Source organism: Lissotriton helveticus, chromosome 4_1 (genome assembly GCF_964261635.1).
Source record: "Lissotriton helveticus chromosome 4_1, aLisHel1.1, whole genome shotgun sequence".
NCBI lineage: Eukaryota > Metazoa > Chordata > Amphibia > Caudata > Salamandridae > Lissotriton > Lissotriton helveticus.
The window spans coordinates 610,930,926-610,948,315 of NC_136063.1; the positions used below are offsets into that span (position 1 = coordinate 610,930,926).

At 46.1% G+C, this 17,390-nt stretch overlaps 1 protein-coding gene across 1 annotated transcript in view; it reads right to left on the bottom strand.

Moving 5' to 3' along the window:
- The window catches only part of LOC144827257 (lectin-like), a 125,261-nt gene extending 111,152 nt beyond the window's left edge, over positions 1-14,109 (bottom strand). Inside the window, exon 1 of the mRNA XM_078685640.1 lies at positions 13,991-14,109. The gene's annotated coding sequence lies outside the window, so the exon portion shown is untranslated. The remainder of the gene's footprint in view (positions 1-13,990) is intronic.
- Positions 14,110-17,390: the final 3,281 nt, after the last annotated feature.

Consider the following 17,390-nt stretch of genomic DNA (forward strand, 5'->3'; position numbering starts at 1 on the left):
GAGTGACATGGGCTGGGGATTCCCCTGGGGGCTGGCTGAGTCAGCACTAGGCTGAATGACTACATTTGCAACTTGAGTGGTGGGAGGAGTTAGCACCTGGGCCTAAATAGGACTGTGCCCCCCCCCCACAGTGCTGGCTCCACCCCCTGTGGTGCGTCTGATGTCTCTGCCCTGCACTGTGAAAAGAGAGAAGGAATCATGTCAACAAAGTGCTCCAGGGCTGTGCTTTCCCTCCAAAATGCTGGCTCCACCTCCTGCTGGGCGGCTGACGACCCTGCCCCTCTCTCTGAAAGGATGGGAGAGGCTAGGAAAACAAAGTGCTCAAGGAACACCCAGAACTGGTTCAGACCGGGCTCAGAGCCCTCCTGCACAAAGGAAACAAATACTTTTAGGGGTATAAGTACAGGACCCCTGACTACAGAAAATTAGATCATCCTGGAATCAAGACGGAAACTCTGCCAAGGAGAAAGCTGAAACTGAAGAAGGAAGATTGTCCAGCTGTTGCTCTGCTGGATTGCCCTGCTGTTGCTTTGCTGCCAAGGAGAGGGGAAGGACTTTGCTTTGTGCTGTGTCCCCTTGCTTGAAGGAATCTCCAAGGGCCTGAGAAGAGCTGGCTCCCTGTTCTGAAGTCCCAGGAACAAAAGTACTTCACCCCCAGCTTCCCCTGAGCTCTACTGAGAGAGTTCTGTCCTTCCTGGAGTTCTTGGCCCATGAGTGGTGCCTCTGGAAGTTGTACCTGTGTTGGGAAGCTGGAAACTAAGCTTGAGAGACTTTGCTACAGAAAAGTTATCACATCGCTCGCTGCGGAGCACATCCCCGACAGTGCAAGGAAATTCCCGCCGCTACGAAGGTCGAGATCATCGCAGCGCCTGTTGCCACTGTCAGAGCCATCGCCTCCTTCGTTTGCTGGATGCACCCGATCGGTGCAGGAAGTCTAACATCGGTGCGAGTGTCGTCGCAGAGCCTGTCGTCGCTGGGTGAGATCGCCGCACCACCTGCTTGCGGACCGCATCACATCGCTGCGAGAGTCATCGCCGAAGTCATCGCATCGAGGAGCTGCAAGAGAGAAGATCACCGCTGGTCCGTGCATCGTCGCCCCGAAGATCGTCGCAACTCCAAAGATCGTCGCATCGTACCTTTGCGAGAACAAGCTTTCTATGGAACCTACGCACCGGAATCCAGACAAGTGGCCTTCCTCCCCATACAGACCGGATTCGCCGCAGCGGGGCTGACGCAAACGCCTCCCCAGGGTCTCAGGAGCAACGCATCGCTTGTTTTCCACAGCACCAGCTTCTGCTTTTGGAACTTTGTCGCAACTAAAGGTACTGTGAGCTAAACGTGACGCAACTGTGAACTTTTCACATAACTGTGGATTATTTTGATCGCAACCTAAAGATTTTTATCACAACCTAAAGAACCTGATCGCAACCTTAGGAATTCTTCTGAAACCATATTCTTGAACTGTTTATGTTGGATTTTTGTCGTTTTGGTCTTGTGTAGTTTAGATTAAATACCTTTATTTTTCTAAACTGTTGTGGAGTCAGTTTGTGGTGTTTTCACTGTGTTACTGTGAGTGTTGGTACAAATACTTTACACATTGCCTCTGGTTAGCCTAGACTGCTCATGCCAAGCTACCTAGAGGGTGAGCAGGGGTTATCTCAGAGGGTTTCCTTCTTACCCTGACTAGAAGCAAGGGTCCCTATTTGGACAGTGGTACCTACCCCTGCCAACTAGAGACCCCCATTTCTAACAGACGGGCACTCCCACAGCATATTCAGCAAGTTTGTGTCTGCTAGATAGCAGCGCGGACAGGCGGCATCTACAGGTCTAAAACATGTATTAATTTTGGCTGGTGTGAGGTATGCCCTTTATACAAAGTGATACTATATTAGCCTGAAGTGCATGTTCCTAGGCACTCATTTTGGGCCCTCCAAAGCAGCTTCCCATTCCTTGTCTGTACTTGGTCTCCCCCTCTCTTCTTCCCACCGCTGTCTTAGTGGTGATAGTGATGCCAATGTGTGGTGTCTAAGCGAGGCTGCGAACCATTTCATGGGGTGCCTCCCTTGTCCCGGGCTGTGACGTGCAAGTGTTGGATTGTTAGATGTGTCAGTCTCGTTCATCATGGTGCCCCATTGGCTGGTTAAGGCCCCCTGTATCGAGCGGTGTAACAGAAATTGCCCCTGATGTAACACTGCTTCGGCCATCAGTGTGTCATATGGAATTAGAGTGGCCTCCTTGCAGGGCCGGTGCAAGGATTTGGGGTGCCCTGGGCCAAAAGGGAATGTGCAAGGCTCCTCTAATTTAGATAAGTGGCCCCTTGCAAGAAGACCATTCAGAGACACCGTGGGACGCCCAATGTCCAGCATTTTAGCGCCTCAACAGTTTGAACTTTTCCCAAAACCAATTCGATGGCTTCCGTCAACTCCACCACCCAGCAAAGAAACAAAGGTTTGGGCGTCCTGTGGGAGAAATCATGACATTGCTCTCAACTAGAATAGTAAAGAATGTGACCCAATTTACAGTAAAATGTAAGTGGCTGCTTGCATGCAGGACATTTTTAGCAGTTACCAGCAAAAAGTATGTAAATTTGACGCTTTTAAATGTGTATATGCAATGGGAAAGCCAGTAGGAATATGTTGTTGACATGGGTTATTTTAAAGAAGACATGGAATTAATCTGTGAAAAGTATGGTACGGATATAATTTTATTGATGGGAGATTTTAATCATAAATTAAACCCAAAGAATTCAGATGATCGGTTTTCAGAGATACTGGAGGCTTATGATATAAACCGAGCAACCTTCCCAAACTGTGTCTCCACAACTCGTGATACAAAACTGGGAATTTATTTGGAGACCAAAAGACTTTTCTGTCTAAATGGGAGGTCAGCCCTAGATTGTCCAGCAAGAAACATATAAACCAGGCACACAAAACTGCCAAATAGATTATGTTTTTATTTCACCATGGAATTTTGCCTTAGTGAAGGGATTTAGGACATATCAAAGAGAAGGAAGTGACCATAATCCATTGGAGTTAGAGCTCTTAGAGGTCCATCGGAAGCCCAGTGACAAAGTGTTCGATCAACAGTTGGAGTACCCTTGGCGTATTACAAGGAGGCTATCAGAAGAATATATAGCAAGGTTGGAAAGATTACAACAGAACCTAGATCTGGGAAATGTGAGAGGGCAAGGCTTAGAGTGGTACGTGGACTAATTAGAACAAGTGGTTCAAAGTCTCCAGGGTGAACTCAGAAAGGACTCAAATAATGCAACGAGGCACCAAAATGTAACACAGAGACAAGGAAAGTGGTTCACTGAGGATTGCTTAAAAAAGAAGAGAGATATAAGGAGAGAAGCACGTAGATTAAGGGTAAATTATGAAGAGGAAAGGGCTGATAAGCTTGTAAGACAAAAAAATATTATAATATGTTAATAAGTAGTGCGAAAAGAACTCAAAAGGAAACCTGCTAGGGGGGAGGAGCTACGCTAGCAACTAAGATGGCCGCTTAGGCTCCCAGCTCCGTCGACCTCCACCTCCCGCCGGATAATCCTGCTACGAATCCTGAATTTACACCCTGCCTCCGGGTGTCTGAACTACCGTGCTCTACTTTGGCGCGATCCCGGGATTTCTACTAGCTTGGTGGATGGAGTTATGTTGTGTTTTAGTTTGGGGCCTACACCAACTTGTGAGCCGGGGACTCGAGTACTGGCCCAGCCGGGTTCCAGCTGAATAACATTAGCCGCGGGTGATCGATAAAGTCCGGTTCTCGGAGGTGGAGAACTTTCTTAGCCCGATTTTGATGGTGGTTGTGGATCTGGCTTACAATCGATGGAGGGTTGACGAGGCACGACTGTGCTGTGGGCGGAGGTCCCTGGCCCGGAGACCCGGCTTGCCGACCCCCGGGGTTCGCCGGGTTGGAGCCTTCGCTTGCGGTACCGAAGCCTGTATTGTGATCGTGGTAAGCCCTCGGTCTCCCTCCGCGACAGTCCGTCCCTGATTGCTGGTTCCCCCGGGGAAGACCGGTGCCTTTGGGGGACGCAAACATGGTCGATTCGGATAATACTTCTGTGGGACGGACTGAGTCTGAACCGTCGATACGGACTGTACTGGCAGCTATCTGGGCACTACATTCCCATGTTGAGTCCATTGTCCAGAAAATTATAGCGGTCATACCCGGACATGGGCATGAGGGACCGGACTCTGTTCCGTTTCATAATCCTGTTTTGCCTCCATCACTCACGGAGATTACTTTAACGGCAGTGGGCCCTGTGCCACGAGAGGTGTCGGAGCTTCATGGCAGTGTGATGGCCGACGATCGTGTACCCGATGCTCTCTATGGATTGCCAAGCCCACCATTGTTGCCTACTGTGTGTGGATCGACTGGTGCTTCCCTTCCGGATACTCTTGTTGGGACCTATCAAAGGAACGAAAAAGTGTTTTTCCCCTCTCCGACACATGTACAAAGACTGCAGAGACAAGGACGTCTGGAGCTCAAGTCGATGAGGGTCATTGTTGTTGCCGACAGAGTTCCCAATGACTTTAAAACTTTGCTTTGCCTCGGAAGGAACTTTCCTGAACTTTTTCTGCATTTTGACCATCCTGTGGAGGCGACAGCTTGTCCGGAAGGGGCCTGCAAGACTGATTGGAAGGGTCAAGGATGAGACTGTTTGTTGGGGCTTGGCACCATGGGCTTTCTGAAGTGGGATTCGTTTTCATCGTATTTACGGGAGGTCGGGTGGTGTTTCCTGTTTCCCCTGTTTCGTTTTAATATTGCCTCTTTATAGAATAGTGTGTTTTATTCTGGGGGATTCTTGGTTCTGGCGGGGGGGAGGGGGGACCGGGGGCCGTACTGAGGTGCCCTCCTTCACATTTACTATATTTAGTATTTAGTTAGATGGGGCAACAGGCACACTGCTAGTTGGGGATAGGGCGCAAGCCATATGCAGGGGTGCAGGGTGGGGGGGAGGGGTGTACGTCTTGTTAGTGTTTGTAGTTTTTGTGTTTGAAATCCTTTATAATCCTGCTATAGTTGGTGTTATTGTGGCGCGCATTTGTGTTTTGGGTGGATGGGTTCTGGTGGGATATTATTAGCATACTTTATCCAATTGTCGCGTAATTCATTATTCTATTCGGGATGCGGCTGTAGTATCGTACCGTTTGTCGCTCCACCCTTCCCCCTCCCTCCTACTTTGGATTGCTGCTCGATGTTTATCCTGTTTCCCGGGGAGGTAGAATTGGTGGTTGGCTATTATCTGATTATCCTGAAAGTAATATGGCCGTACACCTGAAGTTGCTTCTGAGTATGCTTTATTGATAGTTTCCGTCCACTATGTCCTGTATGTATATTGTTTATCCTTCATTTCGCACTGTAAGTCACAGCTGTTGTATTCCCCTTTTTTGTTTATTCAATAAAAATAATTATAAACAAAAAAAAAAGGAAACCTGCTGGGTAAAACTGCTGGAGACAATTGAGACAAAGAACTTACACCAGTTCTGGAAGCTGATACAATCAGCGGCAGAATCCCGGTCGCCACAATAAATTGTGTGGTGGAAGAGGCGGCATGGGAAGAATATCTGCTGAATTTGTATAGTCTGGCTAGAGAACCGAAAGTGGGGGAGCCACAGGAGTGGTGCGAGCTAGTAGAAGAGCTCAAAGCAGATTTCTCGCCCTTAAACGTGAAAAACACAATAAAAATCCTGAACTTAACTAGGGCAGCAGGACAAGACAATCTCCCAGCCCTGATAATAAAATCACAGTTGAACTGGTGGGCAGAATTCTTCTTACTAATGTTTCAAGCTACCTAAAAACTGGAAAGATCCATAATAACTGGAAAGGAGAAATAATCAGACCGGTGCATAAGAAAGGAGATATGAATGCCGCAAAAAACTACAGATTAATACATTTGTTAGATATTGGGGAAAAGATCTTTGCAAAAATAATATTAAGAAAGCTGAAAGCTTGGGCGTAACAGGTTCCAGTTGTACCAGTAGAACAGGTTGATTTTAAAGTAGGCCACTCAACCATAGACCACTGCTTTGCCCTTTGGGCACTCGCCCGGAAGTCAATAGAGCAGAAGGGGAAATTGTATTGTTGTTTTGTTGACTTTCGGGCAGTATTTGACTCAGTGAATCACAAGCATCTATGGGAATGCTTGACTAGGTATGGTATAGCGGTGAGGCTACTGACCATCTTAAAGGAACTACACAGAGGAATTTAGTCCCAGGTAGTTAAGGATACACAAGGGGCTCTGACGCAGAAAGTAGTGGTAGGGAACGGGCTAAGACAGGGCTGTGTTTTGGCTCCCCTGCTATTTGCCTTATTCTTGGCCAACCTACCAGCAGTATTAGAAGTGGAAAGGAGCGCAAGCTCTAGAATGAGCGGAAATAATGTGGCATGCCTTTTATATGCAGATGACCTCGTGATACTGGACCAAACGGAGCTCGGGCTCCAAATGAAATTAAATGTTTTTAGTGAGGCAAAGTTCTTAGTTGTAAATATGGACAAAACAAAGATTTTATGCCTTGGGAAAAAAGATAAAAATGTTAGCTGTTTTTTAGGGCAAACGAAACTGGAGATTGTACAAGAATATAAATATTTGGGCCTCTGGTTTGATAGTGCCCTAAAATGGTGTACCCACCTAGAACCCAAAAAGCAAAAGCCTTATCTTCAATATGCTGACTGAAAAAATTTAACAAGGAATATGGGGACATGTCCCACAGACCAATGCTTAAAGCATATGAAGCAATGATCCCCCCATAGATATTGTATGGGGCATAAGTACTGTACTTAAGTGGTAAATGCAGATGGGACCAGAAAGAAGGGAAGATCCTAAAAACCTTATTGTCTCTGCCAAGCTCCGCAATGATCCAGGCAGTTAGAATGGAGATAGGAACAACAGCATGGAGCATTCAGATCCAAATGTCACTCTTAAGATTTTGGAAATGACAGGATCAAGGGGGTATGAAGAAGGTCTCACAATGGTGTAGGGAGGATAGCCGAAGGAGCAGCCTCAAGTGGGCTACGGAAGCAAGAAAGAAACTCCTGTCTATGGCGGAGAGATTAAATGTGAGTCTAACTCAGCACTCACTGGAGATAGAATTTACCAAGTGGTCACTCAGACTCCAAGGTCAGGAACAGTCAAGGGAAGAATGTCTTGGCATACCTGAATATGAAAAAATCAGTGCAAGGTACAAGAAACTCATGGGTAAAGGAATCATGGTACCCGTACCTGGATACCTTGCCGAACTATGAGCTTAGGTGTGAAATACTAAGAATACGAATTGGTATTAACCCCTGGGTGTTGGAGGGAAAAACAAAGGCCAAAATTATACATGTTATTGGAACTTGTAAATGTGGGCTTGGAACAAAAAATAATATTCTGAACATATTGGTAGATTGTCTAGCAGTTTTAGCCTTGAGGAAAGTGTTTTCACGCCCAATTTTCTTAAAATGTGGAAAAAGGTCATGAGCTCAAGCAATAGTAATGCTTATAGAAATGTCAAATCTTGATATTGCCATTGCATTGGGAAATTACATGAAGGGCATAAACATGTTCCTGAGGGATAGACTGAAGGGGGTTAGTAATTCTATCCCTCCTTCTAAGATCCACTCATCCAGCTTATGCAATATTTCAGTTTAATGTATATACTACTGACATGAATCGAATTGTTGCTGCTATTATGAAAAGGAAGTAGATATCATATTTTTAATATGTACTTATGTGATAAGGTAATATTGAATTTCTTTGGGTTAAAAGGTTGCTGCTATTGGGGAAAGGCCGTGGATTCCGAACTCTTATTATGAATATATTATAAGAAAGTTTAAATGAATTGAATTGTCATCATCATCATTGATAACTTTATTTCGACCACAGTGGGCCATAAAAGTACATATAAAATCACAAGGTAAAACATTAAAATCCATATTAAAATTACAAAGACATTTCAGATATAAACACAAAGTTTCTTCAAAAGGCATCAAAGACGCTCCTGGCTAAAAATCAAATTAAACCAACTAGATAGTTATCAAGATGAATCATGCCTATCTTATAAGCCTAAAATCTGAAATCAAATTGCTAAGTACCCTAAGCGCATACTCCTGTATTCGAAATCCCTGATTCCTACAGATTGTTTAATCTACCTATTACGGGACAGCGCATATGCCGGACAAAGAAAAATACATGGCTTACATTTTCTAACGGGTATTCGCAAGCCGGACACTCTGTGCATTCGTTTGCATCCCATTTGTTGGTAAACGACCTTAGTGGTAAACTACCCATTCTTAGTTGTAAGTACAGCTTCCTAGCTAGAGACGGGTAGATCATTTCTAGGAATTCCTCCTTCTTATATTCTGTTTTTACGTCGAGGAATTCACTGGTCATTCTCCCTACTGTTGTTCTAGCATGCAGGGCCAACAAATTATTAGACCTAAACCTTTTTACTAGGTTGCTTCTAGAATAGGCCAGGGAGGATGACTCAGGGGATTCCCATAGCCCAGGGACATCAAGCTGTGCACACAAATCTTTAATATGCAGTAACCAATTAATTTTCCCTGACCTCAATGCCACCCATACCTCCTGGAACTCGGCACCATACGGTGCGAGCTCTGGGACAGACCATAGTCTTCGCCAATATATTAAGGGCCTCAGGGCAACCTCCTCTTCCACGGGGAATAATCCCAGGTCAAATCTTAATGGGACGAGTGGAGTACTGGCAGGAAGGGCAAAAAGCTCTCTCATAAATGTATGTTCGACCTTTGCTAGACTTTTTGGTCGAGAGTGTCCCCATAATTCAGCCCCATATAATGCAGATGCTCTAGCTTGTACCCTGTATATTTCGATAACAGGGGCAGCCGGCTTAGATGGAGATGTTATGTGCTTTTTGGATAACCCACCCACTGTCTGTGTTAGTCTCAATGAGGATTTCATTATTTGTGCATCCCATCCCAGATTTTCCTCGAGAGTAATTCCTAAATAGTCAAACGTCTTGACTCTCTCGAGTGGTGTTCCATTGAGGACGGGGTTTTTTCTTGTTTGCCTAGGGGGATTAAAAATCATGAATTTTGTTTTAGCCAAATTGATTTCCAATCTGCTTAAGGCACAAAAATCCGCAAATCCATCAAGGATACGCTGAATGCCAGTAGCTGGTCGAGACAGCAGCAGAGTGTCGTCAGCAAACATTAAAGCGGGCACTCTTCCTGTGGCTAATCTTGGGGCATCCGTATCTTTTATGGCTAGAAGGTGTTAAACAAGCCCATTTATGTACAGACAAAAGAGGGTAGGGGCCAGCACACACACCTGGAGTACCCCTCTATCTACAGGAAATCGTCCCAAAAGTTCTCCCCCTTTTCCGCATCTAACCTGGGCGTAGTTTCCAGTATGAAGCCTGATCAGTACTCCCAGGAGATAGTGCAGCACACCGAGGTCATGGAGAACTCTCCACAGCTCATTCCTGGGCACCAGATCAAACGCGGCCCGCAGGTCCACGAAAATGAGGTAGAGGCTGCCACCTTCCACACTCACAGTTTTCCAGAAAAGGACCTGCAGGTGGAAGATCTGGTCAATGGTTGAGATATCAGATCTAAAACCCGCTTGCAAATTACTTAAGATCTGGTTATCCTCTTCCCAAAGCTGGATCCTATCCAGGAGTATCCTTCCAAATACCTTCTGAGAGATAACTATCAGGCTAATGGGCCTGTAGTTTGAGGGTTGCAGAGGACAGCCTTTTTTGAAGATGGGAACTATCTCAGCCCCCTCCAAGTTTCAGGTGGATCTATGCCTGTTAGTATCGTATTGAACAGGACACAGAGGTAAGGGGCCCATATTTTGGGGTCCGACCGAAACAGGTCCCCGGGGATTTTATCAAGCCCCGGGGCTTTGTTGGGTAGTAGCTTGTTGATGGCAGTCTCTACTTCCCGAGTCAAAATCCCCAGAGCCACCCCCAGTTGGTACTAATGGAGGAGGGTCAGGGTCTCCAAATCAGAATCGTCATTGCTTTGCCTAGCATAGAGACCGCCAAAATGTTTTTCCCATACTGTCGGGGCTATATTTGGACTTTAGCGTTCGTGTCTACCCTGCCCTCATTACTAATGATTGCCGAGAAGGATTTGAGGTCTCTGCGTTGTAGTGCCTCCCTCAAATCTTCCCATTGTTCCATCTCCCAGCGCTTTCATTCTCTTTCTATAACCTGCTTATACAGCACCCTTAGGGCCTTAATACTTAATTTATCTTTTTCTTTAATGGCATTAATCAACTCTCCTTTCAGTTTGCGGCATTCAGTAGTATACCATGGGTGACTCTTGGCCACTTTTTCCCTGGTTGTCTGGGGTGGGAAAAAGACCTCCAACATTATTGAGGCTAGCTGTTTGTGAATTTCGATGGGTCTACTATTTTTCCCAGCAACTGCCCCCTCAGAGGCCACCTCTGCCATATCACTAAGGAGGGGCAACACTTGGAGGTAGATTTGGGACTGCCGTTCATAGGAGCCCATGATAGAAGGCCATTTTACTCTCCTCCTGTTGGTATGCAGGAGAAGAGGTTGTGAAGGGGGGGTTCAATTCTGGGATACTGTTTCTCAGTCCCCAGCTCCCTGGTTTCAGGGACATTACCAGGGCATTGTGGTTGCTTCCCGACTGAAAATGGATCTTAAAGTCCTGGACCTTGTCCCACGATCTGGATTCGATCAAAATGTAATGAATGATTGAAGATTGGCCAGCTCTGTTAAACGTCACATTACCAGGCCTGTCCGATTTATTATTATTATTATTAAATTACACTTGTATAGCGCCATCTACCCGGAGGCCTCGTAGCGCTTATGACAGAAACTTACTAGCGCGGGCTCAGGGCAGATCAATATGACTTCGCATACAGGTGTGTTTTCAGGGCTTTCGTGAAGGAAAGATGATTAGTAGTTTCCCGGAGGGGTAGAGGGAGGGTGTTCCAGAGCTTGGCCGCGGTGTGTGAGAAAGAGCGGCCGCCCCAACGGGTTTTCCTAACTCTGATGGAAGTAGCCAACTGGAGGGAACCAGAGCGTAGGGAGCGAGACGGGACATAGGAAGTGACCAAGGACTGTAAAATTGCAGGGCCAGTGTGATGAAAAGCCTTGTGTAGAATACACATAGCCTTGAATTGTACTCTCGCCGCAATAGGGAGCCAGTGAAGTTCCCTTAAGGCATTCCTAGCTGACTGCCAGCGAGGAAGATTGAAGAGTAGACGGGCCGCACTGTTTTGGGTGACTTGGAGCTTCTGGATAACAAAGGAGGGGGCTCCCATAAAGAGAGCGTTTCCATAGTCCAGGTGCGATAATATAAGGGCCTGGACCAGGATCCTCCTAGCCTGAAATGGAAGCAGGGGGAGCACCTTCCGCAACATCCTCATCAACCCAAAACAGGTGGCCGCAATCTTTGTGGCTTGTACCGAAAAGTTCAAGGCTGAATCAAACCAAAATTTTAATCGGCCATTACAGGGTCTTACTGATAGAGCCAATGTAAGGGACGTAATTTGGAGTACCAAAGGTGTCCATGCTTTTTCTTTAGGAATTGATGGTTCCGGTATATTCCAGTATTGGTTTTCTTCATCAGGGTCCTCCACACTTGGGTTACTGAGGGGTTCAAATTGACAGTTGAAATCCCCCCCGATAATTATACCAACCTCGGGGTCAAGTGTCCCGGCAAATCCCCTCAATTTATCAATGACCAAGGACTCCTGACCACTCTGTGTTGGCCTAGAATAGATGTTAATTAAGGCTAAGTGCTTATTCCCTGGAAGTGTAACCAAGACACATGAGATGTCTGGGGAGTTGGTTGAGACCAGTTTCGCCGTAACGCCCAGGTGAGTGGCTACCCACGTACTAAGCCCTCCTGATGGTCTGCCTCTACCCCCGTTTGTTGCCCGGATATTGAATGTTGCAAACCCACTCCGCTGGTAATCGTCGATGGCCCACGTCTCCTGCATAAGACATATATCGTGTTTGTCCATGAACAGACCCCAGTCTTCTGATGTAAGTTTATTTTTCAGGCCTGCAACCTTGCATGAAAGTATGTTGATACTCCCGTATTCTTTCTTTTGTTTATGGCTACTATTTACACCCTGGGCCGGTGATCTGGGAAGACACTCGCCCGGCTGTGTCAAACCCTCCCTTCCGCTCACAGAGCAGTTTCCCCTTCTCCCTGTGTCTCTGGCCTTAAGGCATCCACTTTCCATATCAGATCCTATCCCACTCAGTGAGTCCCTTCTGGTATGACTTTTTCTGCCCCCCACCATACCTTCCTCTGCCACAATTCCTGACACAAAAAGGAGGTTCTTCATTTCACTAAAAATAGCTTTTGTTGCCTGCAAGTTCTTGCATTCAGTTTTGCAGCAAGGGCCTTCCTTGATTCCATTAGTCAGTCTAACGCTTCCAGGTTATTGTATCTGTTATGGTGGAACATGTCAAGTGACATTGGGCTATTTAAAGGGCCATTCCTATTAATGTTACCTTGGATGCAGCTGCCTTCCTGGTAATCAACACCCCTCCAGTTCTTCCCCTCCCACTTATGCTCAGAGCGGTTATTGCTGTATGTACCCGGGTAGAAATAGGTTAGTGGCAGTGTTCTAATAGGTGTGTCTGGACTACCGAATTCCGAGTTGCAAATGTACCTAACTGTCCAGTTATTTCTAAAATTAATCACAATGCAGTCCCCTTCTATGTTCTTCTCTCTGGCTCCCACCCAATCTACTCGTCTAGAAAATAGGATTTCACTGGTTCCACCGATCGGCAGGGGTCTATAGCGGTTCAGCCAGTAAATGCATTTATTTTTTAGGTCCCTGTAATTCTCGACCTTTCCCGGGCTCAGTGAAGGTACTCCCACAAGAACCACTACATAGGGAACTGACTCCGGGGGCAAGGCTAGGCATGGCAACTCAGGCCTGTCCGGGCCCAGAGGTCCAGCCCCCTTGCCCATATTCACTGCCTGTTTGTAACCTTGTCCATGGCTGCTACCTCCTTTTGCCCCACTACCCCCCATATTCCTTGTGTTGACTAGGGGGCTTTGTGGTACTATTGCTAGCTGGGTAGGTTGATGTATATCTGCTGTGGCACTTTGGGCAGGTGGCACACTCCCTGTGGTTGTAACTACTGGGGTTATAGTTTGACTGCCTGTCTGACATGGGCCTGCTGTTTTTGTGCCATTACCAACCATTTCCATGGGGCCCCTAACCAACCCTCCCACTTTTGATGTGCAGAGTGATTCAAGGTAGGACAGTCTTTTCTCGATGGAGTAGTCTTTTGTGGATCTGGAGACAGGACTCTATAAATATCCGTTCCATTTTAGCCCAGAAGTCCCCTCCTCTCTCTGATGGTGATGATGTTTCGTCGAGTTCAATAAGTGACTTATCTGCTCCAGAGTGCTGACCTTCTAACTCAGCCAGAGGAGGTTCTGGCTCCTTGGTAAAACGTGTTTGCCTTTTAGTGTTCTTGTTTATTAGGGCAGCACACTCACGCTTCCTTTTAACTACTTGGTCCAGTGGTTTACATAACACCCCTGGGTTAGTATCCAAGGCCAATCAGGTGGACTGGGCAGATCTAGCGAGTCTTGAATTTTGGGGGGGTGTTACTAGAACAGCCTCTGACGTAGCCCTGTTCCTTGGTGGACTGTGCATCATCACCACTACCTCTTTCGAGCTGTTTTCCTCCCCTGCCAGTCTAGCCGGCACTGTATTATGACCTAGTGGTACAACCGGTAATAGCAATGACGGTGGGAGTGTAGGATCAGGTACTGGGGATAGTGCAGTAGCTATTGGTCCCAGTGAAGACCGCTTGTCAAGAATTTGTTCCATAGATAGTCTTTTCTCTGTGAGTTCAATCTCCCTTTGTAGGGCAGACGATGCCCGAATTAAAAACTGATCTACGGTCCCCACAACACTTCCTGTGATAGACTTCCTCCCCTTCCCTGCTCCATTTACAGCCATACCCTCGTGACTGAAAGCATAATTATCTCAGTGTTCTAGCCTTACCGGGAAAATCCGTAGCAAGGGTCAAAGAGGGGGGCCTCGTCCCGTCCTTGGTCGGCCTCGGACGGCCGTAGACGGCCCGCTCTGTGCCCGGGCTTAGCCCGGCATCACCTGCGCGCGTCCCACGGTGTGGAAAAGGCTGATTGTAATATCCGGTAGGAGGGAGGCGGGGCCGACTAGCACTGCTGGATCCTGGGATTGTGAGTCCCTCGCGCTGTTTCTCCCGCTGCCCTGCCTCGGTATTCAGGGGTCCCTCGCTCCCTCGGGCTGGTCAGGGGTCCCGTGCTGTGCTCTCCAGGCAGGTCAAATGTCCGGTGAGGTCTTGTACGTTGCGTCTCTATTGTGGTTTCCCGTTGTGTTTAAAGACCATAAATAAACAAAGAGTATCATTCATTCAATACAATTGCAGCCTGTCCCTTCAGCTTTTTATGAAATGTATTTTGTTTAAATCTGTTTTTATCAAAGATTAACAAAGGTTTCACAAACAAAGCAGATATACACATGTCATATCATTACGCCTTCTCTGCTTTGGACATACAATACAATATACTGGACTATTAAGCGTCTGCTCTTGATGAACAACTTCCTTTTTATTGTGGTCACCAGTAGCACTTGAGGACTTTACAGAGCACTCTCGGTAGTCACTGGTGTCCCATGCTTAACTCAGGTCTGTGCCAACAACCTCATGGCATGCGGGTCCAAACACTTGTGTGAATCTACTGACTAGGGAGGTGGGTACTACTGTGTGGGACAAAGAAAACAAACAGGTGTCAATGTAAGATGATTGAAGCAACACCAGATTCCCCAACCTACGGGGCTTATTTACAAGCCCCTTGTGCCACCCTTACCTCAGTTTTCCCATGGTAAAAATGACGCAAAAGTGGCTCAAGGGGCTTGTAAAACTGCCCATACATATTTAGTTGCTACTCATGTTCTGGAAAGTGAATGCATGCATGTGGATGTGGGCTGCCAGCATCTCTTAGGCATGTCATTTGCTGCAGCCCACGTGTCTGTGTCGGTGCGGTGTTCACCCAGGACATCTCTCCGGATTGTGTCCCAGGACACTGTGATTGTTATTTTGCGGAGTCCCAGTGTGTCTTTCTGGTGTATTGCTACAATTTCCGCTTTTGAACATACCTGCAGTGTGCGCTGCCAAGCCTCTTCTGTCTAAATGAGAGGTCAGCCCTAGATTGTCCGGCAATGAAAACATTTAAACCAGGCACTCAAAACTGCCCAATAGATTATGTTTTTATGTCACCATGGAATTTTGCCTTAGTGAAGGGATTTAGGAGATATCAAAGAGAAGGGGGTGACCATAATCCATTGGAGTTAGAGCTCTTAGAGGTCCATCGGAAGCCCAGTGACAAAGTGTTCGATCAACAGTTGGAGTACCCCAGGCAAATTACAAGGAGGCTATCAGAAGAATATATAGCAAGGTCAGAAAGATTACAACAGAACCTAGGTCTGGGAAATGTGAGAGGGCAAGGCTTTGAGTGGTACATGGACAAATTAGAACAAGTGGTTCAAAGTCTCCATGGTGAACTCAGAAAGGATTCAAATAATGCAAAGAGGCACTAAAATGTAACACAGAGACAAGGAAAGTGGTTCACTGAGGATTGCTTAAAAAAGAAGAGAGATATAAGGAGAGAAGCACATAGATTAAGGGCAATTATGAACAGGAAAGGGCTGATAAGCTTGTAAAACTAAAAAAATATATAATATGTTAATCAGTGGTGCGAAAAGAACTCAAAAGGAAACCTGCTGGGTAAAACTGCTGGAGACAATTGAGACAAAGAACTTACGCCAGTTCTGGAAGCTGATACAATCAGCGGCAGAATTCCCGGTCGCCTCAATGAATTGTGTGGTGGAAGAGGTGGCATGGGAAGAATATCTGTTGGATTTGTAAACACAGAATACCTGAGCACACCATTATCATTATTTCCAAAATCAATAATGTAGATATTACTCCAAACAGTCTGTTGGATTTGTATAGCCTGGCTAGAGAACCGGAAGTGGGGGAGCCACAGGAGTGGTGCGAGCTAGTAGAAGAGCTCAAAGCAGATTTCTCGCCCCTAAACGTGAAAAACACAAGAGGAATTTAGTCCCAGGTAGTTAAGGATACACAAGGGGCTCTGATGCAGAAAGTAGTGGTAGGGAACGGGCTAAGACAGGGCTGTGTTTTGGCTCCCCTGCTATTTGCCTTATTCTTGGCTGACCTACCAGCAGTACTAGAAGTGGAAAGGAGCGCAAGCCCTAGAATGAGCGGAAATAAAGTGGCATGTCTTTTATATGCATATGACCTCGTGATACTGGACCAAACGGAGCTTGGGCTCCAATGGAAATTAAATGTTTTTAGTAAGGCAAAGATCTTAGTTGTAAATATGGACAAAACAAAGATTTTATGCTCTGGGAAAAAAGATAAAAATGTTATCTGGTTTTTAGGACAAACGAAACTGGAGATTGTAAAAGAATATAAATATTTGGGCCTCTGGTTTGATAATGCCCTAAAATGGTGTACCCATATAGAAGCCCAAAAAGCAAAAGCCTTATCTTCAATATGCGGTCTGAAAAAATGTAACAAGAAATATGGGGACATGTCCCACAAACCAAAGCTAAAAGCATATGAAGCAATGATCCCCCCACAGATATTGTATGGGGCAGAAGTCCTGTACTTAAGTGGTAAATGCAGATGGGACCAGAAAGAAGGGAAGATCCTAAAAACCTTTGTCTCTGCCAAGCTCCGCAATGATCCAGGCAGTTAGAATGGAGACAGGAACAACAGCATGGAGCATTCAGATCCAAATGTCACTCTTAAGATTTTGGAAATGACAGGATCCAGGGGGTATGAAGAAGGTCTCACAATGGTGTAGGGAGGAGATCCGAAGGAGCAGCCTCAAGTGGGCTACGGAAGCAAGAAAGAAACTCCTGTCTATAGCGGAGTGATTAAATGTGATTCTAACTCAGCACTCACTGGAGAAAGAACTTACCAAGTGGTCACTCAGACTCCAAGGTCAGGAACAGACAAGGAAGAATGTCTTGGCATACCTGAGTATGAAAAAAATCAGTGCAAGGTACAAGAAACTCATAGGTAAAGGAATCATGGTACCCGTACCTGGATACCTTGCCGAACTATGAGCTTAGGTGTGAAATACTAAGAATACGAATTGGTATTAACCCCTGGCTGTTGGAGGGAAAAAGAAAGGCCGAAATGATACATGCTGATGGAACTTGTGAATGTAGGCTTGGAACCAAAAATGATATTCTGCACATATTGGTAGATTGTCTAGCAGTTTTAGCCTTGAGGAAAGTGTTTTTACGCCCAATGTTCTTAAAATGTGGAATAAGGTCACGAGCTCAGCAATAGTAATGCTTATAGAAATGTCAAATCTTGATGTTGCTATTG